Below are 19004 nucleotides of genomic sequence, written 5' to 3'. Positions count from 1 at the left end.
GACCTTCAGGTGAGGTGTTTGTCTCACCTTTCCAGAGGCTTCATAGTGTATAGTAGATCGAGGCTGTTCAAACTAGTCCCAAAAGATGCTTGTGGGGGTTGTGAAATTAACTGATATTCTGTTTGTGAGGATGTGAGAAGACCGATTTAAAAAAAAAAAAAATTTCCAGGATGTGTCATGGTCTGACTAACACCTTTCACATAGGCTGATGTGGCTAATTTGAACTTTTAACTTGATTTATGGGGATTGAAAGGAGGCTTTAGGTTGTGGCAATAGTCTGGTAATTTTAGATTCAAACCAATTTGTTTTATTTTTTGGCATGTTATTTTGGTATTGATACGTTTCACATGTCATTTTTTTAAATTAAAGCCGCAAACATGGTCTCTTGAGTAAGACTGCTCCAATGTAGGTTTTTCAGCCTAGCTCAGTACTCTGTGGTGGTTGGGCAGCCAGTGGAAAATACAGAGTGGTAATGTTCTCTAGTTGTGCTACGATTAGCTCAGTGTTCTGTCACTGCCAAGTCTAAGGGTAGACCTAGAAAATTCAAGCCCCTTGGGTGCTGCCATAGTTACATTAGAAGTGCCCATCCAAAAAGGCTCAGTCATTGGCCACATAAAAGGATGTCAAATCACGTTATATCTACAGTAGCTTTGATTGGACTGTCAACATCATACTTCCAAAATCTGAGCTAGCAGTCATGAATCAAGTCGACAATCTACTGGCAAAACCTTTTTAATCCTTGTCATACGAAGAGAAATTAGTGTATCGGTGTTCATCGGCCATTGGACATAAACATTGTTGGAAATGGCAAATTCAACGAGTGGTTTGGAAGGAATCAGGGACAGTGTTGGGACCTCTGTTGGTACAGCTTTATGTAGTCCCTAACAGTTTGTGGACACCGTTTGTCACTGTTATAGTGCAATTCATGTATTGTTTAGTGTTGTGTAGTGCCTTTGCTCTCATGCATCCCACTTATTTTTGCCCCACCAAGATTTACATGCTAACATCACCACTGGTTCCAATCGAGTAGTTTCTTGTCCCTCTTCTCCCTGTGAGCAAAGCATCTTATCAGTTACCTAAACCACCTACACCTCAACCAAATGGGTTCATCTCCGTGAATCCTTGTTTTCCTGCTTTTGATGAGCGATGCTCCGTCAAGGTGTATTGGTTGGCAGCAAGATACAGGTGCCTGATGGTTTGCACCAGTTCATTTACACCTTCAGTCGGAATCAGAACGTTGCCATAGATGTGCGGAAGTGTTGTTCAAGAAACAAAACAGATCACATCAAGATGAAACAAGTCCCTCTGAAATTTCTACATGTGTATATCCTTGGGGCTCAAGTTTTCCATGCTTTGCATTGATTTCACATCCATTTGTTTTAATTTGAATCCCTCTCTTTTGCATCCATCTCCTCCCCTGTATGGTGTTTCCTACTTCACCACCTTTGAGGTAAAGTAGGCTGTTTATCACAAGACATCTAAAGGAACAGCATGAAAGCTCATATCTGCTTGTTGTACATGATAGTTAGGCTGTGTGCATTTTAATTTCATTTAGATGCAAACCTAAGCTCGAAGTGAAACAATTGAGAACAGCGGTCGGGCTGGTTTACAAGGCTAGGAAACACTGGGACTAAATGATGAACTGGCAGGTGATATGTTCTGTAAAGGTTCTTGTTGAGTCTTCAAAATCTAACATGGTGGAATCTGCAATGACCCAAGGAAACTCTAAGGTTTAATGATTATTTTTCTGCCTTTGAATATCATTACCTCAGTCACAACAGAACCTTACCATGCACGTCACTGACCAGTAACACTCACTTGGAATGCAAGAAGTAAAAAACAGGACATCTGTGGCTTTCCATATGCCCCAGTGGTGGAACACTTCTTTACCACGCTGTGCTATAAAAACAAGCACCAAGGATGGTTGAACTTAATCACATGTATTTTATAAAGCCCTTTTTTACATCAGCCGATGTCACAAAGTGCTGTACAGAAACTCCTGATAACTTTTAATGGTTTTAATTATTTATTATTTATTTAACTTTTAATTATTTGAAAAGATTGAGAAGGAGCATTAGTGTAGAACCAGTGTAAACCAGATTTGCCTTTGAGGGCACGATGGGGAGGGAGCCCATTCTGAAAGGTCAACTGATAACATCGGAAAGCAAACAACCATTATTTGAAAAGATTGAGAAGGAGCATTAGTGTAGAACCAGTGTAAACCAGATTTGCCTTTGAGGGCACGATGGGGAGGGAGCCCATTCTGAAAGGTCAACTGATAACATCGGAAAGCAAACAACCATCTTGCCCTTTGATTATTGCTCATGCAGTAAAAATTCATGACCAAGAGCATTTGCTTTGCCATCTATGTGGGCCGACACCCTGTCTCACTGGGCAAAGGCTCTGGTATACCTGCTGTCCCTTGGGGCCAAAGCCAGGCCACTGGTACTTTTCAGATGGCATTTACCTAACGAAGCAACTGTTGATTATGCAGAGGTTGTTGATTCTGCTCTTCATAAGTCCTCACTGTCAGCCCTAGATATAGAAACACAATTTCCCCAGTATAACATAAGGGTGTATACACTAGTGTAATACTGGTGTTACAGTGGAAAAGCAGCATGGGAGTGCTCACTGTAAGATGGACAGCCAGCTTAGTGGTGCTCACAAATCAAATCAAATCAAATTTTATTTGTCACATACACATGGTTAGCAGATGTTAATGCGAGTGTAGCGAAATGCTTTGTGCTTCTAGTTCCGACAATGCAGTAATAACCAACAAGTAATCTAACTAACAATTCCAAAACTACTGTCTTATACACAGTGTAAGGGGATAAAGAATATGTACATAAGGATATATGAATGAGTGATGGTACAGAGCAGCATAGGCAAGATACAGTAGCTGATATCGAGTACAGTATATACATATGAGATGAGTATGTAAACAAAGTGGCATAGTTAAAGTGGCTAGTGATACATGTATTACATAAGGATGCAGTCGATGATATAGAGTACAGTATATACATATGCATATGAGATGAATAATGTAGGGTATGTAAACATTATATAAGGTAGCATTGTTTAAAGTGGCTAGTGATATATTTACATCATTTCCCATCAATTCCCATTATTAAAGTGGCTGGAGTTGAGTCAGTGTCAGTTAGTGTTTACACGTAACTCTCTTTGGAGACAAACAGTGACAAATAAAAACACATCAATAATTTACATGGGCAGGGGAATTTTTGAATGTGAGGTGACCTGTGTTTTCCTGAGTCACTATGTCCCTGGTTTCCTCCTCCTAGACAGAAACAAGGTCCTTCTGTGACAACCATACCCCCCCCACACACACACACACACAAAACAACTATTCCATACACAAATACATCCAGACATGCTAACACCACCCACACTGACCCCCAGTCTTCATAGCTGTGGAAACTTCCTCCTACAATGATCACATGACAAAAGCACCATTGTCCCTCCGTCCATTGTCCCTAGTTCCAAGATGCTACTAAGCAGTTTCTACCCCCAGGACATAAGACTCCTGAACACCTAATCAAATGGCTACCCAGACTATTTGCATTGCCCCCCCATCCCCTCCCCCTCTTTTACACCGCTGCTACTCTGTTATCATCTATGCAGTCACTTTAATAACTCTACCTACATGTACATATTACTTTAACTAATCGGTGCCCCCCTGTATATAGTCTCTCTATTGTTATTTTACTGCTGCTCTTTAATTACTTGTTACTTTTATTTCTTATTCTTATCTGTATTTTTTTTAAACTGCACTGTTGGTTAGGGGCTCATAAGTAAGCATTTCACTGTAAGGTCTACACCTGTTGTATTCAGCGCATGTGACTAATACAATTTGATTTGAAGGCTCGCATCTTATCTGTTTCAGAGGTAGACTCAACTCAAGGGCTTTCTCTGAAAATCCCCTTTCCTGGCTCTGTCTTTTATTTCCCACCCCTACTATGACCAGTTTTGGATTCCATGTATGGCCTAAACAGAGTTTTTCAGTTTCCTGACAGTTTAATCACACTTGTAGGCTGTTTAAAAAAAATGTTTTCTTTCTTTACCCTAGTTACCTGTTCCCTCTGTGACCAGTCTTCATTTGCAAACTATTCTACAAAGATGTCCATGGTACTGTAGGGCTGTCTGTCTGCATAAGGAATGTTTTAACTAAAACTGGAATGCTACCTTGACAATGGGTCTCGCTGGTTGGCTCTCATCCAAAGGGATGGTTAACTTTTCTAAACGTTTTAGAATGGTGACGTTCATCCCATAGGAGTCTAAGCCGGGGGGGTTCTAAGCTATATGGAATGGTTTTAAGGTTGTTACAAGGATAATTTTGCTATTTGATTTAGAATTTCAAGACTCCCTGAATCAAACAATCAATTATTTTTGATCTTACTGCTATTAGCCCATACAAACACTAACAGATTCACTACATGGAACAGTCCCTAAAAATCTAAAGGAAGTTTGTTCTGAAGTGTCTGTCGTAGATCTGAGAAATCAGAAAACTTTGTGCTTTTGTTTTTAGTTGGTAATTAACCCTTTTTGACACTAAACAGTCTATATACTTTTTTCCCCCAACTGGTACTGGGGGATCTTCAGATGAGTCTTGTGAGGCCTGTGCATGTCCTCACGCAAAACAAGCAAAGTGTTTGAGTCTCACCTTTCCACAGAGGGGTCATGGTGTATAGACTGTTCATATTCTACAGACAGAAGTTAGGCTGTACAGACTTCAGATGAGTCCCAAGATGCTTGTGGGGGTTGTAGAGAAAAATGGCAATGCCATCGTGTTCGTGCGTGAGTCATCTTTCGTGAGTCATCTTTCCATAATAGTTTTTAGTCCAAAGCGTTTTGTATGCTACAGACGATGTGAGAAGACCGAATTTTGGGGATGTCTCATGGTCTGATGAGCACCGCTCTGTCACTTTTCACCACATATGCGGATGCGGTGGATCGAGACGCATCCAGTGCATAAAACATATCTCTATCTTAAACTGACTGATTTTCATGGGGATTTCTTAATGCTAGTCTACGATGCTGTAGATTGTGGCAATAGTCTGTGGTTATTTTAGATTTGTTCCAATCGAGTAGTTCGTGTCCCTCTTCTCCCTGTGAGCAAAGCATCTTATCAGTTACCTAAACCATCTACACCTTAACCAAATGGGTTCATCTCCTTGAATCCTTGTTTTCCTGCTTTTGATGAGCGACGCTCCGTCAAGGTGTATTGGTTGGCAGCAAGATTCAGGTGCCTGATGGTTTGCACCAGTTCAAAGTTCTGATTCAGTCGGAATCAGAACTTTGTCATAGATGTGTGTGGAAGTGTTGTTCAAGAAACAAAACAGATCACATCAAGATGAAACAAGTCCCTCTGACATTTCTACATGAGCATCGCTAAAAGGCAGTGGTGGGCCGTCAGGGCCAGCAAGGCCTTCTCTGCTGGCCTAAACATCATCAGAATATAATTTTAAAAAATATATATTTTCCCACAAATATGTATTAAATTATTCCCCAGAGTAAGAGTTATACTCTTCATTTCATAGCTTTCCTCTTGGTTGCACTGCTTCCAGCCCCAGGTTGAGATTTGGAGGGCTGGTCTTTATGTTAGATCTTTTATCCAATCATATTCAGCAATCATGTGTTGCCAGGGGTCTAAAATCTGCCCTCAGGCCTTCAGAATCAACAGTGCGGGCGCTTGTAGCTTAAAGTGAATGGAAATGAAAATTTAGTGTCAACCAATCAGCTTTAGAGTTGGCTATTGTACGCCTGCTGGCTGGCTCCAGTGTTACACATGAGCCAGCTAGCAGGCGTAGTGCATGCACATCTTTTGATTGGATTACCAATATTGAGAGGCAAGTCCTATGGGCAGGTCTATGCAGAACCTCAGAACTAGGAAACTGAATTTGATTTTAAAAAATATTTGCGTACTACTAAGCTGTTTTTTCAACCCACAATGGCGGAAGGAGGAGAAGATATCGATTTGGTCGAGGATATAATTATAACGCCATTCTCAAGACAAACTTTTCAAGAAAAGTTAGAATTTGTAAGGAGAGGTCGCCCGACGCCGACGCTACAAAGCCTGTCACAGGCGGGAAACTTGAGTTGTCTAACCAAGGTAGCAACGAGACACCAAAGTACGACTGGGCACTTACAAGCAATGGTGCTTTTGAAAACTTTTGGGGACACCCGAGTGGATCTACAGCTCAACGAACAAGTGCGCAGGGCAACGGAGCTGCACGATGAAAAGGTGAAGAAAAATAGGGAAATATTGAAAAGATTGATTGTGTCATGTTTTTGGGTAAACAGGAACTGTATTTTTTTGGGGGGGGGACTTAAAGCTCAAAGTTTGTGGACCAGAAATGGATAGAAGAAGAATATTAATATAACTCTGTTGCACTCGACTATGTTCTTGCCTATTAGTTGAACTGTACTGTATTGTACTCTTCCCCTGCAATTCTCTGAATAAAAATGTCAATTTCAAGGTGACGCAACGCCTGGTTATACTGCGTTTCTGTCTAAATGTATAGTGTCTAGAGCCATGGCATCATAATGATGGTAATAAGAGGTGGATTAATTCGGGTGGGACTGTGTAGGACCTCACTGAAGGCCCCAGGCCCATGGAATAAATTCACTAAAAATCCTACAATGTGATTTTCTGGATTATTTTTCTCATTTTGTCTGTCATATTTGAAGTGTACCTATGATGAAAATGACAGGCCTCTCTCATCTTTTTAAGTGGGAGAACTTGCACAATTGGTGGCTGACTAAATACTTTTTTGCCCCACTGTAGGTCATTAAAACTAGTTTTTCAACCACTCCACAAATTTCTTGTTAACAAACTATAGTTTTGGCAAGTCGGTTGGGACATCTACTTTGTGCATGAGATAAGTAATTTTTCCAACAATTGTTTACAGACAGATTACTTAACTTATAATTCACTGTATCACAGTTCCAGTGGGTCAGAAGTTTACATACACTGAGTTGACTGTGCCTTTAAACAGCTTGGAAAATTCCAGAAAATTATGTCATGGCTTTAGAAGCTTCTGATAGGGTAATTGACATCATTTGAGTCAATTGGAGGTGGACCTGTGGATGTATTTCAAGGCCTACCTTCAAACTCAATCCCTATTTGCTTGACATCATGGGAAATTCTAAAGAAATCAGCCAAGACCTCAGGAAATAAATTGTAGACCTCCACAAGTCTGGTTCATTATTGGGAGCAATTGCCAAATGCCTGAAGGTACCACGTTCATCTGTACAAACAATAGTACGCAAGTATAAACACCATGGGACCACGCAGCCGTCATACCGCTCAGGAAGGAGACGCATTCTGTCTCCTAGAAATGAACATACTGTGGTGCGAAAAGTGCAAATCAGTCCCAGAACAACAGCAAAGGACCTTGTGAAGATGCTGGAGGAAACGGTTAAAAAAGTATCTATATCCACAGTAAAACGAGCCCGATATCGACATAACATGAAGGAAGAAGCCACTTCTTCAAAACTGCCATAAACAAACTGAAATCTGCACATGGGGACAAAGATCATACTTTTTGGAGAAATTTCCTCTGGTCTGATGAAACAAAAATAGAACTGTTTGGCCATATTGACCATTGTTATGTTTGGAGGAAAAAGCGGGAAGCTTGCAAGCCGAAGAACACCATCCTAACCGTGAAGCACGGGGGTGGCAGCATCATGTTGTGGGGGTGCTTTGCTGCAGGAGGGACTGGTGCACTTCAGAAAATAGATGGCATCATGAGATAGGATAATTGTGGATATAATGAAGCAACATCTCAAGACATCAGTCAGGAAGTTAAAGCTTGGTCGCAAATGGGTCTTCCAAATGGACAATGACCCCAAGCATACTTCCAAAGTTGTGGCAAAATGGCTTAAGGACAACAAAGTCAAGGTATTGGAGTGGCCATCACAAAGCCCTGACCTCAATCCCATAGAATATTTGTGGGCAGAACTGAAAAATCATGCACTAGCAAGGAGGCCTACAAACCTGACTCAGTTACACCAGCTTTGTCAGGAGGAATGGGCCAAAATTCTCCCAACTTATTGTGGGAAACTTGTGGATGGCTTCCCAAAACGTTTGACCCAAGTTAATAAATTTAAAGGCAATGCTACCAAATACTAATTGAGTGTATGTAAACTTCTGACCCACTGTGAATGTGATGAAAGAAATAAAAGCTGAAATATATACATTTTATTTATAAAGGAATACATTTTATTAAAGAAAGAAATACATTTTACTCTGACATTTCACATTCTTAAAATAAAGTGGTAATCCTAACTGACCTAAGAGGGAATTTTTTATATAATTTTTAAAAATTCACAGTTCAGGAACTGTGAGTTTAAATGGTTAAAGGTGTATGTCAGACTTCAACTGTATGTCCTGTAATGGTTCTAAGTTATTGAGTTTTCAAAATCTAACTTGTTGGTTTCCGTGGTGACCCAAAAAGGTTTTATGATTAATTTTCTGCCTTTGAAGATCATTACCTCAGTCACAACAGAACCTTTCCATGCATGTCACTGACCAGTTCCACTCACTTGGAAAGGAAGGTTTTCCATATGCCCCAGTGGTGGACCACTTCTTTACCACGCTGTGCTGTGATAACAAGCACCAAGGATGGTTGAACTAAACTCCTGATAACTTTTAGTTATTTTAAAGGTTGAGAGGGAGCATTTTTATTTATTCGTTATTTTACCAAGTAAGATGACTGAGAACACATTCTAATTTGCAGCAATGACCTGGGGAATAGTTACAGGCGATGAATGAGCCAATTGTAAACTGGGGATTATTAGGTGACCGTGATGGTTTGAGGGCCAGATTGGGAATTTAGCCAGGACACCGGGGTTAAGACCCCTACTCTTACGATAAGTGCCATGGGATCTTTAATGACCTCAGAGAGTCAGGACACTCGTTTAACGTCCAGATCCAAAAGACTGCACCCTACACAGGGCAGTGTCCCCAATCACTGCCCTGGGGTATTGGGATATTTTTTTAGACCAGAGAAAAGAGTGCCTCCTACTGGCCCTCCAACACCACTTCCAGCAGCATCTGTTCTCCCATCCAGGAACTGACCAGTACCAACCCTGCTTAGCAAGCGAGCAGAGGTATGCAGGGTGGTATGCTGCTGGCTAGAACCAGTGTAATTAGAACCAGTGTAAACCAGAATTTCCTTTGGGGGCATGTTGGGGAGGGAGCCCATTCTGAAAGGTCAGCTGATAGCCTCAGGGAGCAAACAACAGTCTTGCCCTTTATTATTGCTCATGCAGTAAAAATTAATGACCCAGTGAATTTGCTTTGTCATAAAAAGGCAACAAGCACTTATTAACTATCCCATATACATATACAAATACATCCATACACCCAGGCATGCAAACACCATCCAGACTGACCGTATCCCCCTTTCCCTTTCCCAGTCTTCATAGCTGTGGAAACTTCCTCCTATCCTGATCACATGACAAAAGCCTCATTGTCCCTCCAAGGCTCGCATCCTACCTGTGTCAAAGGTAGATTCAACTCAAGGGCTTTCTTCTAAAATCTCCTCTCCTGGCTCTCTGTCTGTCTTTTATTTCCCACCGCTACTCTATTATATGTTGAATCCAGAAATGGGGTCCTCAACTACTTTCCTAGTCCTTCAGCCTCTCTTTCTCGCTTTCTTCCCTTAGTTCATTATGACCACATGTGCATGCTTTCTAGAAACTGAGGACTGTTGTTTGGGGTGACGTGGAGAGTTGGGTTTGGCCACTTTCACTCTAGTCACCATTACATGACCACTTCAATCCAGTGTGTTACACTCTCTTTAAGCCCGACCCCCCCTGCAACACCACCCACCCACCCAAATCCTACCTGAAACCTGTTGAGAAACCTGAGTGGAGGTGTGGGGAGTATAGGTTGGGGATTAAAAGCAAGTAAAAGGAAGAGAGAGAAGGGGAAAGGGGAGGAGAGGAAGGGTAGAGGGGGTTGGGATGTATGCTATCAGAGTGGGAAGGAACATAGAGGGCAGGTGGGGGTATATGGTCAGCCTGAAAGGTGAAGGACACTCTATGAACCCTCACCACTTAACCAGAACCCCATGCAGGGTCCTTGAGCCAGGAATCAGCATTCCAGAAACTACCAGACGAAACCACCGTTATGAAAAAATACTATAGGATATAAAAACTATTGTATTCGCTGTAGTGTTTTTATGGACATTACTGTAGTATTCACTGTAACATTTACTGTACTGTTTACAGTTAATTATAGTATAAATACTGTAGTAAAAGAAAACTACTATATACTGTACTATAATAATTAATGGAGTGTTTTTGCAAATTGTACTATACTGTAGTATTTACTGTCGTGTTTTATGGCGAGAATGACTGTAGTATACTGTAGTACTTATTACTGTAGTTTTGTTGTTTTGACAACACTGCAGAACACCTGCGATATGCATATGCACACATACTCAGCTGTGGGGCGTACAAGACCTGAATTTCATATCATTTTCTAGACATCAATGTAGCTGTAAAACAAATATCGGAATGTAACTTCAAATAAAATAAATCAATGTTGGCTACAGCAGAACACAGTTATGAGAATATATAGGCCTCCTGCCTATGTGATAATAAGAAGCACATATTCAGATTACCTTCACAGTACAGACCAAGTTTGTAAAGGAAATTCCTACCTTAGTTTTCAAAACCTCCTACAATGACTCTCCCCATGTCAAATCCATTTAACTCCTGGGAGTCAATATCTTGCTCAAAGCCATGAGCGGGCCTGTGGCTGTGATGTTTAGCGTCCTTCTAAGGTTGTTCTGAAGACTCTGGCTGTAGTGTCTATTTTTTCATTTTGAGTGTTAACTATAACCTGGGTGTCCGCTTAAGCTTTGTCTACAAGGCTTGCTGCCACAAAATACACCTGTTGATAAAATCGTTTTTCTTTTTACCTCTGAGACATAGAATGTCAACTTACTGTACATTCCACTCACTCTTTTGCTAGTTTAATCCCTACAGTTGTTTCTAGACCCAAACTCCCTACCTTTTTGCATGTTGTACAGCCCAACTTTGAATTCTGCATGACAAGCCAGGGGTTATATTTTTGCTTGTTCTTGAACTGCAAATTGCACCTGTTCCGAGCACTCTGTTGGTGGATGCACTGCCTTCCTCCCCCCAGCTCCCCGTCTTCCTCTCCAGCTGAGTCTGACTCGCTAATAGGGCTGGTGGTGATGCTGAACTGGCAGGATTAATAGCAGCGCTGCTAGCTAAGGCATTGCTATCAGGAACAGTTTGCCCCTCATTTCTCTCCTTTGGCACTAACAGTTCTCTGACTCATTCTGGGTTCGATTCACCATCTTTCTCTGGATTTTTGAACTTGAAAAATGTCTTCAAACTCGATTGCTTTATCTTATCCATTTTTTATTTGGCTTTCCCACGATTCAAATATAGTAGCAAGACAACTAGCCTCGGCTACGTGACGTAAATACATAGGGACCGCTTCACTGGCTGACCACCACTACCAAGACCTGTGTCAAGATCAGTTACTTACCCCACCGGCCCTCCTCATAACCTCTATATACAAATACGATAGCAGGTCTCTATTCAGTGTGGCAAGATAGGATGATTACACAAAAGGATCACCACACTTTCACATGGTGGTCTTTCTGAGGGGCGGGAGAAATAACGAGGAGGCAACTTTATTTAACGCTGATCGCTTTTATTAGAATGTCTACAGTGAGAAAAGTGAAACAATTAATAAATCATGCCACGAGACATACCGGATCCGAGCAAATAGGTGCTGTAACAAACAAAGTCAAACCTGAGAGGTGCCGGATCCTGTTCCAGCAGGATCAAATTAAGCACTGGGTTTGCCCAAGTTGAGGGAGAGGTTGTTGTACTGGCACCACACTGCCGGGTCTCTTACCTCCTCCCTATAGGTTGTCTCATTATTGTTGGGGATCAGGCCCACCACCGTTGTGTTATTGGTAAACTCGATGATGGTGTTGGAGTCGTGTGCGGCCATGCAGTCATGGGTGAACAGGGAGTGCAGTGCCTAAGCACGCACCACTGAGGGGCCTCCATGTTGAGGGTCAGTGTGGCGGATGTGTTGTTGCCTACCCTTACCACCTGGGGGCGGCCCATCAGGAACTCCAGGATCCAGTTACAGAGGGAGGTGTTCAGACCCAGGGACCTTAGCTTAGTGATGAGCTTGGAGGGCACTATGGTGTTGAACAATGAGCTGTAGTCTATGAACAGCATTCTCATGAAGGTGTTCCTTTTGTCCAGGTGGGAGATGGCAGTGTGGAGTGCAATAGAGATGACATGATCTGTGGATCTGTTTTGGCGGTATGCGTATTGGAGTGGGTCCAGGGTTTCTGGGATGATGGTGGTGATGTGAGCCATGCCAGCCTTTCAAAGCATTTCATGGCTAAGGATTTGAGTGCTACGGGACAGTAGTCATTTAGACAGGTTACCTTGGGCACAGGAACTATGGTGGTCTGCTTAAAACATGTAGGTATTACAGACTGGGTCAGGGTGAGGTTGAAAATGTTAGTGAAGACACTTGCCACCTGGTCAGCGCATGCTCTGAGTATGTGTCTTGGTAATCCATCTGGCCCTGTGGCCTTGTGAATGTTAACCTGTTTAACTTCTTAAGGTATAGGGGGCAGCATTTTCACTTTTGGATAAATAGCGTGCCCAATTTCAACTTCCTGCTACTCATGCCAAGAATATAAGATATGCATATTATTAGCAGATTTGGATAGAAAACACTCTGAAGTTTCTAAAACTGTTTGAATCATGTCTGTGAGTATAACAGAACTTATGTAGCAGGCAAAACCCGAGGACTAACCGTTCAGATATTTATTTTTTAGGTCTCTGTCTGTTCAGTGAGTTCTCATTGGGAAACGGTATTTGTTAGGTACTTGTTTTCAGTTCCCACTGCTCCAACTGGATGTCACCAGTCTTTGGAATTTGGTTGAGGTTATTCATTTGTGCAATAAAGAAGTACGGCCATCTAGGAACTGCGTAACACTGTTGAGAGTTGCGCAAGACTTGAAAAGTAGCTTGGTTTGTTGTCTTCCTGTATTGAACACAGTGTCTCGAAGTAGCTAGCAAGCTAGCCAATATTAGCTTAGGTGGTTGACTGCCGTTGAAGGCCAGAATGCTCAAATCAACCCTACTCCTCGGCCTGAACATCCAGTGTGCGCTCCGAGATCGAAACCATCTGAATTTACAAACTGACAATCTGACAATGCTCTGAATTTATGAGCGTCACAAAGTTGTCTAATGAAGGCAAACAATTTAGAATCATCCAATCCTGTAGCCTATTCCCAACGTCATGTTGTACAGCGCCATATTTTCCATTCCAACCTAACGGAAACCCCGAGGGTTTCGTTTTTCTATGAATAGAAACACCATAATATTAATCAAATTAATTAAGCCAAATTTCTGAAAATCAATCCCATACACTATGTTTCTACAAAAAAGGTTTTAAATTCTCTGGTAAGGCCAGTACGGAATACTATCAAATGCTTCCCTCTGGTGGTCAAACAAGCAATACATTTCAGTAACAGAAAAAATGGCTGAGCATTAAATGACATGCTGCAGCAGCACGGAAGTTATGAAGCAACTTTTAAAGGAGGAACCACTGTGTGTCATTATCAGTGGCGACCCGACATTCAGGTATATATATGTTTTTGTTGTTGCCTGTTTTGCATGTTATTTTGGCATTAATATATACAAAAACTTGAATTAGTAAAGTAGCATACAAACATGGTCTTTGTTTTTGCTTTCTTGAGTAAGGCAGCTCCAAAATACAGGTGTTTCAGCCTAGCTCAGTGCTTTCTGTGGTGGAGGGCCAACCAGCAAAAAATACAGAGCGTAGAGGTTGATAACGTGACGTGCTACCTGGGACGTGCTACTTGTCCCAGACCTGCTGTTTTCAACTCTCTAGAAACGGGCAGGAGCGGTAGAGATACTCTCAATGATTGTCTATGAAAAGCCAACTGACGTTTTCTCCTGAGGTGCTGACTTGTGGCACCCTCGACAACTACTGTGATTATTATTATTTAACCATGCTGGTCATTAATTAATATTTGAACATCTTGGCCATGTTCTGTTATTATCTCCACCCGGCACAGCCAGAAGAGGACTGACTACCCCTCATAGCCTGGTTCCTCTCTAGGTTTCTTCCTAGGTTTTGGCCTTTCTAGGGAGTTTTTCCTAGCCACCGTGCTTCTACACCTGCATTGCTTGCTGATTGGGGTTTTAGGCTGGGTTTCTGTACAGCACTTTGATATATCAGCTGATGTAAGAAGGGCTATATAAATACATTTGATTTGATAATCTTTTCTAGTTGCGCCGTGATTGGCTCAGTGTTCTGTACGTCACCGCAAAATCTACAGGGAGAGCTATAAAGTTCAAGCCCCCTTGGGTGCTGCCATAGATTTACATTAGAAGTGCCCATCCAAGAAGGCTCAAGGTCATTGGCCACAGATAAAATTGTCAAATCATGTTATATCTACCATAGCTTTGTTGGACTGATCATGTCAACATCATACTTTCAAAATCTTTGCTAGCAAGCTAGACAAGCAGTCATCCTCATGAATCACATCGACAATCTGTCTCCTTTTCAATACTTGTCATATGAAGAGAAATTATAGATAAATGTATCGGTATTCACCGGCAATTGGACATAAACATTACACAACAAGTTGGAAATCGCAAATTCAACAATGAGTGGTTTGGAGGGAATCAGTGGCTAACTTCAAGTGTTGCAAAGCAATCACTATTTTGCTTTCCCTGCTATTTAGAGGAGAGAGTATGTGGTCCAAGTCTGTGTTTAAGGGTCTCTTTTCAAAGCTTAAAAGGATAAACATTCACACGCAACACCATGGGCCAGAAAAGGTTGAATACATTGGCCATGCTGTCAATCCAGCATTACTTCTGCCACGTAAAAGATAACTGAGAACTCTGAAAAAATGAGTTTCGACTGGGAAAATACGTTTTGAACAGTCATTCAACTCGGAATTCCAAGTCGGGAACCCAAGCCTCTTTCTAGAGCTCCGACCTGAAGATCACTAATGTCAAGATTCAACCTTTTTTTTTCAAGAGTTCCCAGATGTCTTGAAAGAACCATAAATCCAGAGAATACCAGACTTTGATGACAACGTTTCATGGAAAAACTTGCCCACAAGAAGGACCGCCTCGCCACCTTCCTGTTCAAGTGAGCACAGCAGTGAGCACAGCCTACTGTTCTGACTTGGTGGTGCACATGTAGCCTATATCCTGTTTTAGAGAAAACCATCATTAAATATTGTAAGAGCTTTCATTGTCTGCTTTTTTGTCCCCTTTATTCATCCTACGGTTCTGTACAGGGAGAATACTGTAAGGCCCATGTTCTGAATTCTGGGAAACCCAGACGCGAGCTGCCCAGTGACTCGAGCCTACCAGATGAGCTAAATGCCTTTCATGCTCACTTCGAGGCAAGCAACCCTAAAGAATGCATGCGAGCATCAGCTGTTCTGGATGACTGTGTGATAACACTCTCGGTAGCAAATGTGAACAAAACCTTTAAACAGGTCAACATTCACAAAGCCGCTGGGCCAGACAGATTACCAGGACGTGTACTCAAAGCATGCGCGGACCAACTGTCAAGTGTCCTCACTGACATTTTCAACCTCTCCCTGACCGAGTTGGGAATATCTACATGTTTCAAGCAGACCACCATAGTCCCTGTGCCCAAGGAAGCAAAGGTAACCTGCCTAAATGATTACAGCCCCGTGGCACTCACATTGGTAGCCAAGAAGTGCTTTGAAAGGCTGGTCATGGCTCACATCAACAGCATCCTCCAGACACCCTAGACCCACTCCAATTCGCATACTGCTCGAACAGATCCACAGACGATGCAATCTCTATTGCACTCCACACTGCCCTTTCTCACCTGGACAAAAGGAACACCTATGTGAGAATGCTGTTCATTGACTACAGCTCAGCGTTCAACACCATAGTGCCCATGAAGCTCATCACTAAGATAAGGACTCTGGGACTAAACACCTCCCTATGCTACTGGATCCTGGACTTCCTGATGGGCCGCCCCCAGATGGTAAGAGTAGGCAATAACACTTCTGCCACACTGATCCTTAACACTGGAGTCCCTCAGGGGTGTGTACTTAGTCCTCTCCTGTATTCCCTGTTCACCCACGACTGCATGGCCAAACTTCGACTCCAACACCATCATTAAGTTTGCTGACGACACAACAGTGGTATGCCTGATCACCAACAACGATGAAACTGCCTACAGGGAGGAGGTCAGAGATCTGGTATTGCGGTGCCCGGGCAACAACCTCTCCCTCAATGTGAGCAAGACAGAGGAGCTGATCGTGGACTACAAGAAAAGGAGGGCCGAACAGGCCCCCATTAACATCGACGGGGCTGTAGTGGTGCGGGTCGAGAGTTTCAAGTTCCTTGGTGTCCACATCACCAACGAACTATCATGGTCCAAATATACCAAGACAGTCATAAAGAAGGCACGACAAAACCTTTTCCCCCTTAGGAGACTGAAAAGATTTGGTATGGGTCCCCAGATCCTCAAATGGTTCTACAGCTGCACCATCGAGAACTGGTTGCATCACCGCCTGGTATGGCAACTGCTCAGCATCTGACCATAAGGCGCTACAGAGGGTAGTGCCGAACGACCAAGTAAATCACTGGGACCAAGCTTTCTGCCATACAGGACCTATCTAATAGGCGGTGTCAGAGGAAAGCCCAGAAAATGATCAGAGACACCAGTCACCCAAGTTATAGACTGTTTTCTCTGCTACCGCACGGCAAGCGGTCCCGGAGTGCCAAGTATAGGACCAAAAGGCTCTTCAATCGCTTATACCCGCGAGCCATTAGACAGATGAACAATTCATAAAAATCGTCACCGGACAATTTACATTGATACCCCTTGTACACTGCTTCTACTCCTGTTTGTTTGTTACCACTGCATAGTCACTTTGCCCACACTTACATGTACAGATTTCCTCAACTATCCTGTACCCCTGCACACTGACTCTGTACAAGTGCCCCCTTTATATAGCCTCGTTATTGTTATTCTTATTGTGTTACTTTTTATTATAACTTTTTATTTTAGCCTACTTAGTAAATATTTTCTTATTGAACTGCACTGTTAAGGGCTTGTAGGTAAGCATTTCATGGTAAAGTCTACACTTGTTGTATTCGGCACATGTGGCAAATAAAGTTTGATTTGATTTGACTTGGTGGTGCACATGTAGTCTTTAGCCTGTTCTAGAGAAAACCATAATAGAATATTTTAAGAACTTTCATTGTCTGCTTATATGCCCCCTTTATTTATCCCACGGTTCTGACTTGGTGTACAGGGAGAATACTGTAAGAACAACCCATGTTCTGAATTCTGTCGCTGCACATTTAAAAAGTTCTGAACAAATAGTTATATTGACAACTTCCGTCTTAGGTTGCTCATTAATGTCTTAATTGAAATGATGGATTGCCTCTTATCCGCTTCTCGTCCCCTTATGCCATAGTTTGTACATCTCAATTATCATTAGAAACCACATTTGTTTAAGCAAGTCAGCCATATCAGCTACATTTTTTTAAAGGCAGTAAATGAGGCAGAATGCACTGTTTTGCTGCCAGGCAAGGTTCCACTGCTAGCCAGGTGTAGCAGTGGTAAGGTGTTGGGACTACTGTTCGGACTCTGCTGTTGGGACAGCTTTATGTAGGCCCTAACAGTTTTACATGCTTAACTCTCCACTGGTCATTATTAAATCAGGCAAAAAAATTTTTTTGAGCTTTAAACACATACTTTAGGCACAACGTCAGTGTGTTGCTGTGCACAGAGACCGTTCAGAGCCAATGTCAGCTGTTTTTCCCTTATGTTTTCCTGTTCTCATTCAATCCAGCTTCTACAAGGACAGAGACGACATTGAGGAGAGTTTTTAACTGATTAATGAGTGTTTAGACCAATAACATGAAGGCCAGTGACATACAGTACCTGTCAAGCAAAAGGGAGAGGTCATTTGTTTCTGAAATGTGCAGAGAATAGGGGTGTGGATATTCCCTTCTTAATAATTAACATCTCAATGAATTTTACATGATAGAATAACTAAACAATACACAGTAGGCATGTATTAGTCTGAATACAATCTGTGCCTTATCTTCTCCCAGTGTTCATTGTGTGTTTACTCATTAAACAGAGAGACAGCCGAAACTGAGATCAATCCTCCTAGAGACCACTTGTTGCTAGAGAGAGAGGGATGGGGGAGGGACAGCAGAGGAGAAAGGGAGAGAGAGAGATCAGAGAGTTTGAGAGAGAGATCGGAGGGGAGTATTCAAGGGGAACACCAGAACAATAGAGGCTTGTTATAGCTGAGCTGAAGTGGGCATTGACTAGAGTCAGCATACCTGAGCCACCTTGTTGATATATTGTACGTGGGACCATACAGTTGGCCTTCTCACAGTCCCTGGCTGAGAGAGAGGTATCTGGTTTCAAAGCTTGCTGAGAGCTCCTCATGGCAGCATCAGAGCAAAAGGAACAGGGACATTATTCAAAGAGTATCCAAAGGTGTACTTTGTATTTGTTTTAAGCAGGTGTGGAATCCACATCAGTGGTGGATCAGAAATAGGAGAGCTTGGGTGCAGTCAAGTGATTTAGGGTGTATGCATAGATGTGTGCTTTATGAATGCCATCTGTTGTTGTGTGTATACTTTTCCTTTTATGATAGTGATTAGCAAGTTTATGATGTCTACTTTCGTTGATCTACTGCTTTCAGAAATGAACATAAGTACGTTGGCATACAGTGCATTGAGTTTGAATAACACATTGACATTTTTATGGTTTTAAAATAGCATGTTTGCATGCATAGGTTATGTAATTATGGTGACATCTCTCCATGCATCACTGTGGAGAGATGATGCATGGAGAGATGTCAGCTGAGAACACATGATGTTTGTCATGTATGACATAACAAAAGTGTCCC

Source organism: Oncorhynchus tshawytscha, linkage group LG08, assembly GCF_018296145.1.
Source record: "Oncorhynchus tshawytscha isolate Ot180627B linkage group LG08, Otsh_v2.0, whole genome shotgun sequence".
Taxonomy (NCBI): Eukaryota; Metazoa; Chordata; class Actinopteri; order Salmoniformes; family Salmonidae; genus Oncorhynchus; species Oncorhynchus tshawytscha.
The sequence above is the reverse complement of the archived record's forward strand: the minus strand, read 5'-3'. Positions refer to the sequence as shown.